Below are 19,271 nucleotides of genomic sequence, written 5' to 3'. Positions count from 1 at the left end.
CCCCGGTTTGGGCCATTATTATGAGCTGTCCTCCCCTCAGCAGCCTCCTGTGGTTGACAAGTACCTGTCTTGTGTGCTGAAGCAGCAGGATCTTCAGGTTAGAGGGCAGCTCTACCAGGAGACTCAGGTGGTTGGGGTTAATGGTCAGGTGGCTGTAGGCCTGGGCACACATGTTATACATGTTGATGCATTTTGTACACATTATTTATGATACACAATTGAAATGGTAACTGCAAATAAATATTTTATCCAAAGCTTGGTATGTCAAATAATGAACACACAATTTAAAAGAGCAATTAGCCAGCTAAGAAAGATGGAGGATGCATCACAGTGAGACCACATGGCATTCAGTGTGTGAAACAAAACAAGGCTTAATTTAATGTATTGAATTACATTTATGGGGAACCAGTAATGAGTGCTCAAGTGAATGTCTATATGGTGCTTATAAAAGATCTGTTGAATTGAGGGTGCCCTCCACTCCCTTCAGTAGGCTAGTGGTCTCCTGTGAGAGAGGAGCAGGTCCCTGTGTAGGTTGAGTAGTGCAGAGCGCTGGCACAATCTGCAATCAGATCTTAGAATGTCAGCCATAATAGCTGTGCAAGAGCAGCTCTGGGAATAGAGATGAACAGAGATTAGCAAGAGCACACAATGTTGAGCTCTCAGATTTAATGGGAAGGGAGTAGGGACACTAGCACACAAACAGTTAGACTGTGACACACATCGTAGTGACCAAGACAGCATCTAACTACACACACGTTCGGACATACACAGGCATGTACACATGTGCACACACAGATATAAAACAGTTCTATATGTATGCACACACACACACCCCTCCCCCCACACATACAGTACATACCTGAAGCAGGGCCAGTTATTGACCGGTGGCACACGGGTCAAACTGGACGTGACACTCCAGCATATTGAGACAGGCTTCTGAGAGGTTGGAGCTAGGGGGGGTTTGTGTTGCAGAGAGAGGCTGATGGCCTGCGTTAAAGCCTCACTGGCCAGAGCCAGCAGCTGCTAGGCAGAACCCTCCTCCTGTAGGATACATACACACACAGCCTTGTACAACTAAACTTGTGGGGACACACAATTCACTCCCATTCCAAATCCTATTTTCCCTAACCCTAGCTCCTAAAACTAACCCTAGCTCCAAACACTAAAACTAACCCTAGCTCCTAACCCTAAACCTAATTCTAACCTTAACCGTAAACCCCCTAGAAATAGCATTTTACCTTGTGGGGACCAACAAAATGTCCCCAGTTAGTCTGGTCCCCACAAATATAGTTAAACACGGACACACACACAGATACAGAAAACAAGTATCTTCAAGTTGTGTATGCCAACATACTAGCATAACGCACAAGTTATACTATTAATCTAGTGCACTAAATTCAGAGTTACATTTCTGGATGGACTTGACATTGTCCGGTTACTTTTAGTATAAAGACTGTCTTTGATATTAAGACTAGCCAAGATAGACTAGGTTTTGTCTAAGGACACCAGATTAAAGTGGAGAAAGGGTCATAGGTCAGTTGTTTCAGGTAAGCTATACAATACCTGCAACTCAGCACATTTGGCCATGTACTGTCTGGGCTCAGTTCTGCTTGAATCTCGGCCATTCTCTCTGGTTAACTCCTCCTCAGGGCTGGCTTTAGACTCTGATCAGTCCTCCTCCTGTTTATAGAATCAAGATTAGTTTACAATCTGGTCATGAACGCTCACAATACAAACTTGGAAATGGAGGGCTGTATAAAGGAAGAAGGGAAGGAGATGGAGGGTAAGGGGGAAATCTAAAAAGGGTAGGGGTCAAAATTATTATCACCCTTAACGATTCTTATAAATAAAGTATTCAAAAGTTTAGTTTTTGGTCCCATATTCCTAGCATGCAATGACTACTTCAAGCTTGTGATTCTACAAACATGTTGGATGCCTTTGCAGTTTTTGTTGTGTTTCAGATTGAATGAATGGTAAATAATGTATTGTGTCATTTTGGAATGACTTTTATTATAAATAAGGACAAATCATGTTTCTAAACATTTCTACATTGATGTGGATGCCACCATGATTATGGATAATCCTGAATGAGTTGTGAATAATGATGAGTGAGAAAGTTAGAGGGTCAAAGATCATACCCCGAAAACATGTTATTCTCTCACCATTACCAATAACAGGGGATGTTAGCATGTCTTGGGGGTATTTGTCCACAAACTTGATATTGAATTGTGTTTGGTTGTCAACGCAACCAAACATCAATATTTGAAGGAGATGTATCTTCTGCTTGGACAGTTCCATCTGTGCCACTGACTTAGTATGGCTTTAATTCCAGTGTGCCTACAAATTAATAATTGATATCTTGGATTCTTGTCTCTATCTCAACCAAAAATCTAAGTTAAAGAATAGGACAAAATTAAATCAAACTTAAAATGCACTTTAAATAAAGTTTGATTTGATTTAGTCCTACCCTTTAAATATTTGGTTGCATTGGCAACCAAACACAATTCATTATTACTTTGGTAATACAGTACATGGTGTAACTGACAGTTAGAGGTTATGTTGTTGTCTTTTGTTTGAATTGTTTACGTGTCTGCTGTGCAGGGGAAATAATAAGACAAGCGGAACTACGTAGCTAATACTGTTGTAACGGGGATCCTTATTGTAGCAACACACTTTTGGAGGGAAGGCAATCCTGCGCTGTGTTAGCTACATTTTCATGTCATCGGGCGTAGTTCATAAAGGTTGCAGTGTGTATGCTGGGATGAAGTGTGAATTCATGCCAGGAATAATACGTGTGAAGTTTGATTTCCTCCCTTCTGTAATAAGCAGCCAATGAGGTATTTTTCTTTTATTCATGTGTTTAATATGATACTGTTATAGCGCCGGTTAAACTGTTATGTATGTAAGCACTTCAGAGTTATACCAAGCTAATAAGTCACTCGTAAGATAAGGTTGTAAGAGTGTGCTTAACTGTATTTTTCATTTACTTTATAGTTCTCACGGAAGGTGATAATTCTGACTAAAACTACAGAATAAAGCCGCCAGTTAAAATCAAGGAACGGTTATGCTCATGGTTACTGAAGGGAGCTACACATGTTATCTTGCAAACTAATGTAACAGTATTTATTCAACCTTAAAATGAGTAACTATAAGTAACTATAATTATAGAATTATAGTTGTAATTATAGAAATTATAATTGTAATTATAGAAAGCCTGCATGTTCACGATAGCATGCAAAGGTCACAGATCTGTGGAGATCTTCACAATTGCTGTACTAATATATGCACAGAATCTCAAACAGCATTGATCACTTGCATAATGTGCTTTAAATGTAATCTCAACTGCAATCCATGCCATTTTGGTTGTGCTATTAGATTAAGTACAGTGACAATGCATTAAATTGTTGTATAAATACAAAATATCTGACATTGTATTCCCATCTGAAACTTGGGCAAGATTCTATCAAATCCGCGCTAGCCGGCGGTCTGAGGTGGAACTGCGTTAGAGCTGTCAAATTCACAAGCGGCTCCCTGCATTATACCCATAGCAGACATTGTGATTGACTGCACGGAGTCGCATTTAAGAGAAATCCCATGCAGCCTCATTTAAGTTTTAACTGGAATGTGAGATGTAATCTACACCTCCATTAGGTGGAAAGAATCCCTCATTATTTAGTTTAAGGATCTTCACTTTCAGTGTTATTATTTCTATACAGCCGACACACGATTCTGACATATTTCAGCAGGTGGTTTAATAATGAAGCAGGTGACTGTTTCAATGTCTTTTCATTATTAGATCCAGATGGAGATGGTGCAAGTCATATCTGCTCCATCTTTGACATTGGCTCTTAGAATGCTTGTTCTTCATATGGCAAGTCGTCTCCTATCAGATGTTGCTGACAAACCACCAAACAGTGTTTGTGTGTGTGTGGTTTGTCTGTCTGAACGAACTGAGCTCTGGAGCAAACAGGTGGAACCTCCAGAGTCCACACACATTCAACAATAATTTGGCTGATATACCATGTGCAGTAAGAAAGGCTAGATTATGGATTTTTGTTGTTGTGAAGAAGGCATGAACAGGCCGAGGCTTAACTTCTTGTAATGGGAATTTGAATGTTTGTGCTTTTCTTATAACAAATTTCTGTGTTCTATTCACCAATGGTTGTGTTCATGCAAGTGACTGATTTAAAGAATCCTCACTTATCAGTATCTGCAAAATTTGGCAGTGCGCCCAGACCTTGTTTTGAGAACGAACAAAAGATATCTCAGTTTCAATGTCTTAGCTTAGAGAGAAGAAGCCTCGTGAGGTATTGGTCCGTCACATGTTATGAAACAAAATGGTAATGATTATTTAATTATGCTAAATCATGCAATTATAACTTGTCTATGTATAGCCGTATATAAGACAACTGCTGGAACTTCACAAGGAGAGCTCCTGATTGACATGTGTACTATGGTGCATTGAGTTGGTTGGAACCTCTCCAGCGCGCTGACAAATAAACAATGATTCATTCAAGATTGACTTTGAGTGTCCCAGTGTAAGAATTTCCACAACACTTCTTTATAGTATATTTATCCCATTTTTAATGAATGATTCTCTACTTTTTAAGAATTCCTTGTTCTATAATCAAACAAAATCCGTAGTAAAACATAAGGCAAATTCAAGTCAATAAATGATTTAGCAGCACTGGTTTGGCCTTGGCAGCCCTGGCTCGACAGGTGTCCAAGCAACAAATTAGGCTTTCTGACAACAAGCCATATATGTACTTTTCACAACCAAATCTAATTACCCACCCCTATCAACATGTTCAGTTACTCCCTAAATAGAGTGTAATTTGTTTGCCATCTGCAAATGCTTTTAGTTCAAGAACAGATAGCCAAAACTCTGGATTGAGGAACTCTAACAGCCAAGCAAAATGGGATTTGCACACTTATTAACACAAACTCTATTACAATGAAGAACACTGCTGAGATATTGTTCCAATAAATGTGTTCTGTTTTCTGTTTCATGCACATGCCATCCTTAGATCAGAATCAGAACAGAATAACTTGACACCACCAACTGGTGGTGATGTTTAGTACAATTACAACATGTTTTAAAAACAAGTACAAAGTATTACCTAAGAGTTTAACTGTATGGTACTGTATGTTATGTTTGTAATGCTCTCACTTGAAGGCTGGTGTTGGGAAGATATGCAGTATTAGCTTAAAACCTCTCATGAAGGGAACAGGCTTTGGGCGTTCAGCACCACATGTTCCTGTGCGGAGCCGGCCTGCTTCATGAAGGAGTAGCCAGCCATCATGTGGTGTCGTTTCCCCTCCTTATTGTCAAAATGTTTAGCCAGTATCTTACGAAGTAGAACACATGCTGTGAATGATTTGAAGCAGACCAACAGAGGAACTGCAGATAGGATGATTAAATTCATACATGAACGTTATTAATCCCAAATTGGATCAGATCATGCGATGATGTTGTGTGGATGTCTGACCTCAGCAGCCTGCTCTCTGTGGCCAGAGGAACTCACTGGCGGTCTCTCTCAGGGTGTCAAAGGCAGCCATGAGCTTGAGCTTGAGAAGCCATGAGCTTCTGCACTGACTGGTTGGATGGGGCACGACAGGGCTGGCTGCATGCACACGCTCCACCACCCCTCTGAAAGACAGCACATTGAGTCAGTGACATCTAGAAGTCTGCTTTCTTCACAGCAGAGAGTAGAACACTGTACACCATGTCTCTTAAAGGCCTGAGTGTGCAGGCTTTTGACCATGTCCTACAGTACCACACCCGATTCAAATATCAAACTAATCAAGATGGTGTGTCGGTCTCTGGACCTTTAGGAGTTTAATCAGGTGATTTTCTGATTTATTGACAGCCTGCACAACCCAGAAGCTCTCCAGGACCTAAATCAGGAGCCTTACCTGCTCTCCAGAGAACCTGAATTTAGGAGCTTGGTTCAGCGTCTTTTCCAGCATCAATTTCAGTCCCATACGGAGGCATGTCTCAGCCTTATCAAGCCAGGTATCCTGACTACCCAGATCACCACACTCCTTCCCAGACATCTGTAAACAGAGCGTTAGTTAGATGAAAGCAGCATTGTCACAATTTGGGATCCCTCAATTCTATTTACCATTTTGTTTCATAACATGTGACGGACCAATACCTCACGAGGCTTCTTCTCTCTAAGCTAAGACATTGAAACTGAGATATCTTTTGTTCGTTCTCAAAACACCTCAGATCACCCAAAGAACAGCATCCCCACAGTGAAGCATGGTGGTGGCAGTATCATGCTGTGGGGATGTTTTCATCGGCAGGGACTGAGAAACTGGTCAGAATTGAAGGAATGAGGAATGATGGATGGGAAATTCTTGAGGAAACCTGTTTGTCTTCCAGAGATTTGAGACTGGGACGGAGGTTCACCTTCCTGCAGGGCAATAACCCTAGGCATACTGCTAATACAACATCCAAGTGGTTTAAGGGGAAACATTTAAATGTCTTGCAATGGCCTAGTCAAAGCCCAGACCTCAATCCAATTGAGAATCTGTGGTATGACTTAAATATTGCTGTAGACCAGCGGAACCCATCCAACTTGAAGGAACTGGAGCAGTTTTGCCTTGAAGAATGGGCAAAAATACCAGTGGCTAGATGTGCCAAGTTTAGAGAGACAATCCCCAAGATACTTGCAGCTGAAATTGCTGCAAAAGGTGGCTTTACAAAGTATTGACTTTGCGTAGGTGAATAGTTATACACGCTCAAGTTCTGTTGTTTTTGTCTTATTTCTTGTTTCACAATAAAAAAGATTTAGCATTTTCTAAGTGGTAGGCATGTTGTGTATGTCAAATGATACAACCTCCCCCCCAAAAATATATTTTAATTCTAGAAATAGGAATTGGAAAAATGCCAAGGGTGGTGAATACTTTCGCAAGCCACTGTATCTTGAATCATGCATTTCTGCTTGGACGTGTTAGATGAGACTTGAATACCTCAGTAGTCCATTATACTTCTTCATAAAGCACCATGAATGACTTAAAATTACTCATGATTTGGCTCTGACCAAATCTTGGGCTGGTGCCACTAACTGTAGAAGTTAGTGACACCATGGGAATATGTTAGTCTGAAGACCTGTAATAGTAATTAACACTATTATTATATTAGGGTAGGTGTCAGGTGCGCAACTTTCACTGGGAGAAATGTCCCCCACATTCTGAAATGGCATTTTTGTCTCCCCCAGTTTTATCATTGGAATGTGATACAACAACCATGGGAACGCCTCAGAGAAGTCAGGTAGGCTGTTTTGGAGTGTTTATCCGACTGGATTTAGGACCATGCTATGTGGACACCACAGAGTAGGCTGACAGGCTGTGTGAAGGAATAGCTTCTGGACAGCTGGCTGGACCAGCACAAGAGAGTTGAACTTTGTGTGTACATGTTGCACTCTTTCACCGAGTTGTAAAAGGAAGCAGAACAGAGTACTCTCAGAATACTCTGCTGTTTAACTTAACAGAAAAAAATACTAAACTAGTGTTTACTCGCAGGACTGAGGTGAATATATAAGCTATGCTAGTGAGTAGCTACCGCAGCCAGGTCATCTCTAGTCTCTTGTTATCTCTAAGATAGTAGTAATAGCCACCTCATATCGCTATCTAACAGCAGTTGTTTGTAGCCTTTGTTTTGTCCCGTTTCAGAAGTAAATTAACTTGGCAAGCTTTCACCAGTTGATGTATCGTTGGAGAGAGAGCTTCCATTAGCTATTATTTTTGCCTCAATCAAACTAGACCTGAATCAAATGATGAAACAAATCGGCCAAACGATTGAAGATTGACATTGACTTTTTTTCAGTGCAATGTGAGTTATATTAGTAAGTATGGCAATGTAACGATACCCAGCTAGCACAGTGCATCTGGGCCGATTCCGTCTGAGAGTCTGGGCACTCGGCCGACGTCATGTGAACCGAGTCAGGCCCGCCTTCGGCAGAATTACTTATGGCTAGGATGCGAACATTGAGTTTGGGTCAATTTCGATTTGAGTCATATGGCCCAAATGTATTACTTGCGGCTCGGGCCGATTGTGGCTACTCTCTAGGATATGATTACAATTTATGATTAACATTTCATTATTTATTTTTCCATAAAATGGTAGTTCAATTATAATTGATACGGAAGTCAATTAGATTTCAGCTTTGAAAGTAATTTGTGCATATTGAGTACGGCTATTCGTTGAGTTTAAACATCCACGTTGGACCACCACCTGCGTTCGAGCAGATCTACTTCAACCTGTCTACCCGCACACAAGTTAATGATGCGCTTGGTATTCCAACTGTGACGGGAACTCAAGACGGTAGATACCCTTTTGTTAAGATGGAAACAAAATAGCTAGCCAGCTAATTATAATTATTTTGTGTGACCGTGGCCTACCCAGTTTGATCTCAGGCCAAGCCCCAAAAAGTGTATTATTATTAAAATCATTTTTCTTTATTTTATTACATTTTAAAAAGAAATGCATGTGAGATTTATTTTTGATGGGTAATTTTAATATAATGTAACAAAAGAAATAGTCCGCGACAATCAAGTTGGCTTCCGACTATTGGTTACATTTTTTTAAAAATCATGCAGTGGTTTACCTGAACAACCTGGCAATGTCACGTGGATTTACTTTGTAGTGCATAAGCTAGCAAGCTCTACCATGCTAGCTTACTCGAATTGACTCACCAGCTAAGGTAATTTAGAAGTTCTAGCAATGGCAAACCAGTCGATCGCTAGGTTTTTCAAAAAAAGACGTCTGGAGGAAAAAATCATTTGAATCAATCTACCAATAGCTTCCAGAATAAGACATTCACAGGTGGCACCAGGATAGAAACAAACGCAATCGTCATCACAACTGCCAATGCCACGTTGAGCCAGGCATGCTTGCCTACCCCACCGTCTCCTCTCATTCTTGATGCTGCGGGTGGGGGTGAACCTGCAGTAGGTCCACTGACAGATTTGTCTATCTTTGATGAACCAGCCTGCCAACCAGAGCTAGCAAAGTTCCCTTCAAGTATGATAAATGGCAAATCACGCTGCTTTTCTTCAAGGTGGTATGACCAGTTCGTGTGGATTGAGTATAGTAAAGCAAAATATGCAATTTATTGTACGTTTTGTAGGCACTTCCCGGGGCAAATTTGGAATTCAGATTTGTACGAGATGGATTTAAAAACTGGAAATTCACAAGAAATGCTTGTTTCAAACATGAAAATAGCAAATTACATGCTAGTTTCCTTGCAAAATTTGAATCCTACAAGGCGACCCATAGGCCTAGAAGTCATGGGACTGTGTTGAACCAAATACACGGTGATGCAAACATGGATTTTATAGAATGAAACTGTGGTCATAGATATTGTTCTAATGTCTGCAAAGCAGGATATTCTACCCAGAGGGCATAGAGAAACCATAGAGGCAATCAACAAAGGTAACTTTTTAGAAATCTTCAATTTCATCTCAAAGTATGACTCAGGAATACAAAACAGGCTTAATGAGCTACCTCGCAATGCCACGCTGATGAGCCCAGAAATTCAGAACGAGTTGCTGGAGTGTGCAGCATCATTGTTACTGTGCAGGATAAAAGATGAAGTTCATTCTGCGCCTTCCACATATTTTGCCATACTAGCAGATTAATATAAAGATCAACCTAAACGAGAACTTATTGCTGTGTGCATTCGATACATTCATGCGGGAATGATTAAAGAAAGAGCTGTTGGAAACCGCTTATTTGTCTGCACAAGGAATTTCTCAGAAAATACTTGAAGTGTTGCAACCCCTGGAGTTGGATCCCACTCTGCGTGTGGGTTTTTGTTTCGATGGTGCTTCAGTAATGTCAGGGAACAGAGGAGGGGTACATGTCCTACTAAAGCAAACATTTAAGCAAGCCGTATATGTGCATTGCAACTCGCACCGTTTGAATTTGGTTCTGTGCACTGCGGCAAAAGAGTCGGGACCAAAACCAGCTACACACATTTATGAGTGGATCCCACAAACATGCTCAATTCATGGAAGTACAGAAAGAGTTGCATCCCGATAGGCCGTGTATCGAGCTAGAAAGATCCACAGATGTACGGTGGAGTTCAAAATCAAGGTCTGTGAGTAAAAGTGCTGTTACTGCTAGATGTCCTTTTAGAGGTACTTGCAGATTTTTCAGAGGCTTGTGGACAAACCAAATTCAAAGTCCTCTTACAACAAATCCAGAACAAGAAGTCTTTATCCCTGTTAGTCACATTTAGTAAATGGTTTGACACAAGTAATTTTGCTACGAAGGGGTTACAAAGCTCTACATTATCTGTGACGGACTGTGTTGGTTTAATTGAAATCCTCAAAAGCAGCTTTTCTACATTCAGAGAACTCAGCTTGAGAACCTTATCAAAGTCTCCCCCTAACTGAAGAGATGATGATTAAACATGATATTAGTAATTGGGATGTGAGTGCATCAGGCAGTGAAAACTGCCTGTAAAATTGGCAGACAGTGTAGTCACAACTTCATTAGGGAAAACATCCAGATTCAAGAGTGACAGTGACCTGAGGCAACTTTGGAACAATATTCTAGACAGACAGATTCAGGAGTTAAACTCAAGATTTCAAGAAGACACATATGGGATCATGCAAGCGGCAGCCTCCTTTTCCAAAGAATCCCAAACCTGCGGCCTTAAAGAGCAGCGGAAGACCACATGCGATCAGGATGCTGAATTCACTGTTTTTTTCAGCGGATGCATCGCAAAATGAAAATGGGAAAGAGTGACTTTTCCTCCATAACGAGTGTATTTGACAGCTGCCCTGATGATATTTTCCCTAATATAAATTCTCTGTTAAAACCTGTTGAAGCTAGGGGGCAGTATTTTCACTTTTGGATGAAAGGCATGCCCAGAGTAAACGGCCTCCTACTCTTTCCCAGATGGGAATATATCCATAGTATTATTACTGGTGGTTAGAAAACACTCTGAAGTTTCTAAAACTGTTTGAATTATGTCTGTGAGTAAAACAGAACTCATATTGCAGACAAAAACCTGAGAAGAAATCCAAACAGGAAGTGAGAACTCAATATAGAAAACAGTGCCATTGGATGTCCATGTTAGATATGGATGAGCATGCACTTCCTAGGGCTTCCACAAGATGTCACCGTCTTTAGATTCTGGTTGTATGATTCTACTATGAAGGAGGGGCTCATAATAGCTCTTTGTGTGGGTGGTCTGGTAGAAAGCCTCGGTCTCATTACGTGTGGTCACGAGAGAGTGTACTACCATTCCTATGCTTTTCTTCAGACAATGAAATTCTCCGGGTTGGATCCTTATTGCTGATTAATGTTTGAAAAATCCTAAATATGGATTACATACATCATTTGACTTGTTTCTACGACCTGTAACAGAACTTTTTGAGTTTTTGTCTGGAGGAATTGCTCATACTTTTTGAGGTTTGAATGCTGGGCTGAACAAGCTAACTACAAGTGGCTAAATTATGGGCTTTTTGGGACTTTATGGAACAAGTCAGTCATTTGTTGTCGAACTGGGATTCCTGGAACTGCCTTCTGATGAAGATATTCAAAGGTAAGTGAATATTTATAGTGTTTTTGTAGCTTCTGTTGACGCCAAAATGGCGGCTATTTTTTTGGGTTCTGAGTGCCGTTCTCAGATTCTTTTTCTGTAATAAAATTTAAAAAAATCTGACACAGCGGTTGCATAGAGGATACATTTATCTTTAATTATGTGAATAACACTTGCATCTTTTATCAATGTTTATTGTGAGTATTTCTGCAAAATCACCAGATGTTTTGGAATCAAATTATTTCTGCACGTAACGCGCCAATGTAAACTGAGATTTTATATATATATATATATATATATATATATATATATATATATATATATATATATATATATATATATATATATATATATATGCACATTGTCGAACAAAACACACAATACATGTATAACATGATGTCCTATGAGTGTCATCTGATGGAGATAATCAAAGGTTAGTGATTCATTTTGTCTATATTTATGCTTTTGTGACTGTGAAATACCGCTCTGTGTGTTTTTGAATTTGGTGGTCATATAACATAAATATATGTTGTGTTTTCGCTGTAAAACATTTAAAAAATCGGACACGATGGGTAGATTAACAAGATGTTTATCTTTCATTTGCTGTATTGGACTTGTTAATGTGTGAAAGATAAATATTTCTAAATAATATTTTTATCAGCTGAATGGGAGCCCCAAGCCCCAACAGGTTTTAAGGATCATTGTCACACTTCCAATGATTTCATGCAGTGTGGAGAGACTTTTCTATACAACAACTAGGATAAAAAAAATCATCTTCGCACATCAATGACAAGCGCCCGGCTGAACCACTTCAGTTTGCTGTCTTTTGAGCGTCAACTGACAGATACATTGGATTATGATGAAATCATCGCCATATTCCACTAAAATCCTCGCCGTCTGCGCCTTGTGATGAAGGTCACGCCTTACGATACGTCTGCTAAAGGTAGCTTTTTATAGTACTACTGCCCGCCATGGTAAAATGGTAACATCAAATATAGGCTTGTTTTCCCATTGAGATTAAAGTGCATCTGAAGATGAGTTTTATGTTGTTGGCAACTGGTCTAAAGTTGCCGCTTATTTTAATATGGTGGGATAGGTAAATATTTATATATGTAACGAGGTTACTCCAAGTACTATGCACTAGTATAAAATGATTGTATTACAAAATAATATACGGTGCACATCGCAAAATAAATGTAATAAACAAGTAGAAAAAAATGCCTATCCAAATTTTTCTAGGCCTATCCCCCAAAAAATGATGGCCACGCTCCTGATTCGAACTATTCAAAATTCAAATGTGTCTTTTAAAGTGCATGAATTTGTGTCTAAAGTAATGAGCACTACATCATTCATATCATATTGAAATATTAAGTAATATACATACAGTTGAAGTTGGAAGTTTACGTACACTTAGAAGAGTCCAGAAAATGATGGCATAGCTTTAGAAGCTTCTGATAGGTTAATTGACATAATTTGAGTCAATTGGAGGTGTACTTGTGGATGTATTTCAAGGCCTCCCTTCAAACTCAGTGCCTCTTTGCTTGACATCATGGGCAAATAAAAAAAAATCAGCCAAGACCTCAGAAAATAAATTGTAGACCTCCACAAATCTGGTTCATCCTTGGGAACAATTTCCAAACGCCTGAAGGTACCACGTTCATCTGTACAAACAATACAAACATTCAACAACAGCAGCAGCCAGTGTGTGATCGTAAGTGTTACATGTCAGGTCCATATTGTGGCCACCACCAACATCAAAGTTGCCCACCCCTCATCTATAATGTGATTGCATTGATTATGTTTTGGAGAGGGGCCAATGGTAAACAGGCTTTTGCGCCTCTTGCCTTAAAAAGTGTTGTTATCGGTAAGTTTGCTTTCAAGGCCACTGCATGGGGCAGAGAGGCATAAAGTGGTTAATTAAATAAAAACAGGCCAGCATGTCAATTTGATTGTCAGCTAGGAAGTACATTTTTTCTCTCTTTCTGATATTTACAAAGGCATACTGAAGTTCCTGATGTGGAAAAAGAGATTAAACGGTGGATGGAGCTAGCCCCTGACAGAGATGGAGGGAGAAAAGGGAGAGAGCGGGTGAGAAGTGACCAGACCTACTTCTCATTGTTTGTGATCCATTTTTTAAAATGAACATTGAAATTAAATTCTTTAAGAGTCTTTCCTGTTTAAGTCGTGTTTTGATACATTGTTGAAGGCAATTGATCAGCTTTGGATGGGTATAATTTCTATGTATAAGAGTAATATTTAAAATGACTAAATCTGGTCATTTTGTATACGGCCACTTCTGGGGGGATTCTGGTAAAATGCCGGCAAAGTCGGTAGACGGAAATGGGCCGATGTACTTGGGCAGTCATTCATTTTGATTCCGGGCCGAGTCCGGCACCCGATTCAATCAGTTCGGCTGCTTCTGGGCAGATTCCTCATCGCTAGCTGGGTATTGATCTGTCAGTTTCCAAAGCTAATTCCCTACTTTTGACATTGACACCATCAGTAATAAACAGCTCTTAACGTTACAGGTTTCACTGTCATGGTGCACAGTAGAGGTCTTCGCAGGATCGATTTCTTCAACCTGTCAGCCCCCGCTGGCTTTATGTCCGACTCTCAGCCAAACGCAACAACAGTCCAGCAATGTTATTTTAGGCAAATGTGACGCAGCTCACTTGCCAGCCATGGTCCCAGCAATTTAAAATAACTTAAGAAATAGGTTAAATTACCAGACATTCTCACATGGTCCTAACATTGTATTACTGGGCTATATCAGCCTAGATGTAGTTTGAAGAGAGCAGAGTTGGAGAGACTTACACTTTCCCTTGAGCTATTTTTATAGCCTAGCTTGTAGGAGTTTTTTCAGACAGGTAAAAATGGGTGATCAAAATGTAGGCCTATTTCTAGGCAATGTAGTAAACCTAATCATAGGCCCATTTAGGATGTACATTTTCTTGGAAAGATAACTGCCCCGTGCTTCTCTGCCCATGTATACGTAGGATATAGCCTACTGTGTTTAATTGAGACCACACGCGCCACTGATGTCGTAGGTATGGCTACTGAACTGGAAGCAGCAAGAATGATGACAGCGACACTTGCTACATTTTGCGTAGCCCTATACGTTATAGCCTACCCTTTAGGAGGACGATTTGCAGGCAGAGACAAATAAATTGGTACTCCATACTAATTAAAAATGATGATTACAGTTTTTGATTGCACTTCGACTCATTGCACTTAGACGCATGAGGGCCCTTCCCTTCTTTTCATTATTAATATTTATTTACACTGTAGTAAACTACAGTCTAATCATGTTTAAGTTCATTTCATATTAAAAGTTAACTGCCACGTGATTCTCCACCCATGTAGACACCCTACTCTATTTCAATGAGACTCCACATACTAGGCACACTTGAACTTTCACGCCCAACTACTACTTCTTCTTCTATGAGGTTTAATGGCGGTTAGTATCCTATTTGTTGCATTACCACCCCCCACTAGACTAGAGTACAACTCCCTTATACTATGCTTCAAAAATAAACATTTACTAAATAAATACCCTACCATCTAACACTACACTCACTAATTTTAAAATTATATAAAATAAAATTAACACCACCCTACTCCACTAATGACATGTATTCCTACTTCATGCCATCATCCTGAAAGGATGGGACATCACCACTTAACACACTTAACCCTGTAACTGTGATGTCAAGTCTCGCACACCCAAATACCTCTCTGCAGTTGCCACCACGACCTCAATTTTCTGTGACTTCCATTTCATCCCTGCAGTACAGTTGATTACCATTGCTATAAATGCTAAAATCCAATCTTTGTGAAACTTATCAATTTTGGCCTATCCCTCTATACTGGTATATCTCTACTACGCTCACCACTCCCCCCCCCCCCCCCCCCCCTTTATAAGACACTGTTGTCCTTTGCAACCACGTACGTATGCGAGAGTGGATTCTCTGCCCTCACTGGCATGAAAATTAAATACAGGCACAGACTATGCGGAAAAGGATTTAAGACTCTCTCCAATACAACAATGCAGAGTTATGTGAATCATTTCAAGCTCACCCTTCTCATTAACCTGTGGTGAGTTATTCACAATTTTTGATGAACAAATGTTTTTTTAATTTAACGTTTATTTAACCAGGCAAGTCAGTTAAGAACAAATTCTTATTTACAATGATGGCCTAGGAACAGTGGGTTAACTGCCTTGTTCTGTGTCAGAACAACAGCTATTTACCTTGTCAGCTCGGGGTTTTGATCTAGCAACCTTTCGGTTACTGGCCCAACGCTAATCACTAGGCTACCTACCTACTCACATTCATTCTTATGTTTAATAAATATATCGTATAGTGTGTGTGTGGTGGGCTTACAATGATGGCAAAAACAACATTTGAGAGTATGCTGACCCTGGTGCTAGAGGGGGTATGCAGCAGGAGGTTGAATGTTAGAAGGGGTACGGGACTATAAAAAGTTTGGGAACCATCGGTCTACACCACATATTGGATGTAAACTTGACAGTGTGTACACTTTCCAAGTTACAGTATTTTCACTATACCATTTTTAATGACATCACAAAATAGACATTAATGTTCCATAGACCATCTCTGACCATTTCCCACTTTCGGATGTTCGAAATATTTGTTCCAAAGTAAAATTTTATAACATTCGAGTTTTTGGCTGGCAAAAGTCTCTCTCTAGATAAAGATATTCCGATCCCAATACTAGAGAGACAGAGATTTCTCTCCTGCTTGATTTACGACATGGTGTGAAGGTCACCCTCCAGCAGCTCTCCCTCTCCTCTTTGTGGGAGAGAGGCCTGGTTACTGTCCCCCTCCCATCAGTCTGATCTGACCATTCTGAACCTCACAGGACAGTCATGACAGTACTCATGCATAAAAAAAACAATAATGATAGAAAAGCGTTGTATGTTAGGATTTAGTGTGGGAGAGGTGGAAAATTATTGTTAGAGATTAATAATGACAAACCTCCTGACATTGACAACATAGATGGAAATCTGCTGAGGATGGTAATTGACTCTATAGCCACTCCTGTCATATCTTTAATCTGAGGCTAGAGGAAAGTATTTGTCCTCAGGCCTGGAGGGAAGCCAAAGTCATTCTGCTACCCAAGAGTGGTAAAGCGGCCTTTACTGGTTCCAACAGCAGATCTATCAGCTTGCTGCCAGCTCTGAGCAATCTGTTTGACCAAATACAATGCTATTTCTCTGTAAACAAATGAACCACAGACTTTCAGCATGCGTAGCCTAGTGGTTAGAGCGTTGGACTAGTAACCGGAAGGTTGCGAGTTCAATCCCCCGAGCTGACAAGGTACAAATCTGTCGTTCTGCCCCTGAACAGGCAGTTAACCCACTGTTCCCAGGCCGTCATTGAAAATAAGAATGTGTTCTTAACTGACTTGCCTGGTTAAATAAAGGTAAAATAAAATAAAAGTATAGAGAAGGGCACAAATGACTAATGATTGGTTTAAATAAATTGACCTGTACTTAGATTTCAGTGCAGCCTTTGATATTATTGACAATAACCCGTTGAGAAAATATATGTTGTTGTGGAAATTCAGTACTGAGAGAGACTTGGTCATTTACATTTTTTATTTTTTAAAATTTAATATCGATTTAACTATTGCAATAATGAGACCGTCAGTCTTGTTCTGACTGTTAGGCTGAGAGCCTAGACTTTACAGACCACGCTCAGTTTTTATATAGCTGATACCAAGATTGCTTAGTCAGTCATTTCTAACCTTCCCATAAGCCACCTTGGTTATCTACACAGGATGGTGTTTTACTTTGTCTCATCTTCCTGGCATCTGGAAAACTATGAGTCATTGTTCTACTCCTCTCCATCCCAGTTACAACCACCCCACATCCTGTCACTGGAATGCCATCTGTAGGTTTTATCATAATGTCAATTAATTGTCAGCTCCAGCTATCTCTAGCAAAACCCATGTTCACAACACCCAGACTAGCTGCAGGGTGCTAGAGTGGAGACCATAAAACACAGCATTAGCAGGACAGATATCTACTGTTTCTTAAGTAAATAGAGTGGTGCAAAAAAGTATTTAGTCAGCCACCACTTAAAAAGATGAGAGAGGCCTGTATTTTTCATCATAGGTACACTTCAACTATAACAGAAAAAATGAGAGAAAAAATCCAGAAAATCACATTGTAGGATTTTTTATGAATTTATTTGCAAAATATGGTGGAAAATAAGTATTTGGTCGATAAAAGTTTATCTCAAAACTTTGTTATATACCCTTTGTTGGCAATGACAGAGGTCAAACGTTTTCTGTAAGTCTTCAGAAGGTTTTCACACACTGTTGCTGGTATTTTGGCCCATTCCTCCATGCAGATCTCCTCTAGAGCAGTGATGTTTTGGGGCTGTTGCTGGGCAACACGGACTTTCAACTCCCTCCAAAGATTTTCTATGGGGTTGAGATCTGGAGACTGGCTAGGCCACTCCAGGACCTTGAAATGCTTCTTACGAAGCCACTCCTTCGTTGCCCGGGCAGTGTGTTTGGGATCATTGTCATGCTGAAAGACCCAGCCACGTTTCATCTTCAATGCCCTTACTGATGGAAGGAGGTTTTCACTCAAAATCTCACGATACATGGCCCCATTCATTCTTTCCTTTACACGGATCAGTCATGATGTTTCCACCCCCATGCATCACAGTAGGTATAGGTATGGTGTTCTTTGGATGCAACTCAGCATTCTTTGTCTTCCAAACACGACGAGTTGAGTTTTTACCAAAACGTTCTGTTTTGGTTTCATCAGACCATATGACATTCTCCCAATCTTCTTCTGGATCATCCAAATGCTCTCTAGCAAACTTCAGACGGGCCTGGACATGTACTGGCTTAAGCAGGGGGACACGTCTGGCACTGCAGGATTTGAGTCCCTGGCGGCGTAGTGTGTTACTGATGGTAGGCTTTGTTACTTTGGTCCCAGCTCTTTGCAGGTCATTCACTAGGTCCCCCCGTGTGGTTCTGGGATTTGTGCTCATCGTTCTTGTGATCATTTTGACCCCACGGGGTGAGATCTTGCGTGGAGCCCCAGATCGAGGGAGATTATCAGTGGTCTTGTATGTCTTCCATTTCCTAATAACTGCTCCCACAGTTGATTTCTTCAAACCAAGCTGCTTACCTATTGCAGATTCAATCTTCCCAGCCTGGTGCAGGTCTACAATTTTGTTTCTGGTGTCCTTTGACAGTTCTTTGGTCTTGGCCATAGTGGAGTTTGGAGTATGACTGTTTGAGGTTGTGGACAGGTGTCTTTTATACTGATGCCATTAATACATGTAACGAGTGGAGGACAGAGGAGCCTCTTAACTTCTTGCGTCGAGCAATCCCGTATCCGGGAGCGTATCCGGGAGCGTAATCATAGCCTCAAGCTCATTACCATAACGCAACGTTAACTATTCATGAAAATCGCAAATGAAATGAAATAAATATATTCACTCACAAGCTTAGCCTTTTGTTAACAACACTGTCATCTCAGATTTTCAAAATATGCTTTTCAACCATAGCTACACAAGCATTTGTGGAAGAGTATTGATAGCTAGCATAGCATTAAGCCTAGCATTCAGCAGGCAACATTTTCACAAAAACAAGAAAAGCATTCAAAGAAAATAATTTACCTTTGAAGAACTTCGGATGTTTTCAATGAGGAGACTCTCAGTTAGA

The 19,271-nt window shown here is 40.2% G+C and overlaps 1 long non-coding RNA gene across 2 annotated transcripts in view; it reads right to left on the bottom strand.

The window, feature by feature from the left end:
* Positions 1-346: 346 nt before the first annotated feature.
* The window catches only part of LOC109889813 (uncharacterized), a 46,762-nt gene continuing 27,837 nt past the window's right edge, over positions 347-19,271 (bottom strand). The window contains exons 4-9 of one of the 2 annotated variants that reach the window (XR_004209817.1): positions 5,917-6,057; positions 5,490-5,650; positions 5,171-5,368; positions 1,564-1,680; positions 860-1,041; positions 347-609 (exon numbers count right to left, since the gene is read on the bottom strand). This is a non-coding gene — a long non-coding RNA (uncharacterized LOC109889813). Of the gene's footprint in view, positions 610-859; positions 1,042-1,563; positions 1,681-5,170; positions 5,651-5,916; positions 6,058-19,271 lie in introns of both variants that reach the window. The other variant, XR_004209816.1, reaches the window with a different exon arrangement.

The sequence above is a fragment of the Oncorhynchus kisutch genome, linkage group LG4, assembly GCF_002021735.2.
Source record: "Oncorhynchus kisutch isolate 150728-3 linkage group LG4, Okis_V2, whole genome shotgun sequence".
In the NCBI taxonomy this organism is placed as follows: domain Eukaryota; kingdom Metazoa; phylum Chordata; class Actinopteri; order Salmoniformes; family Salmonidae; genus Oncorhynchus; species Oncorhynchus kisutch.
This window is presented reverse-complemented; position numbering and strand designations above follow the sequence as displayed.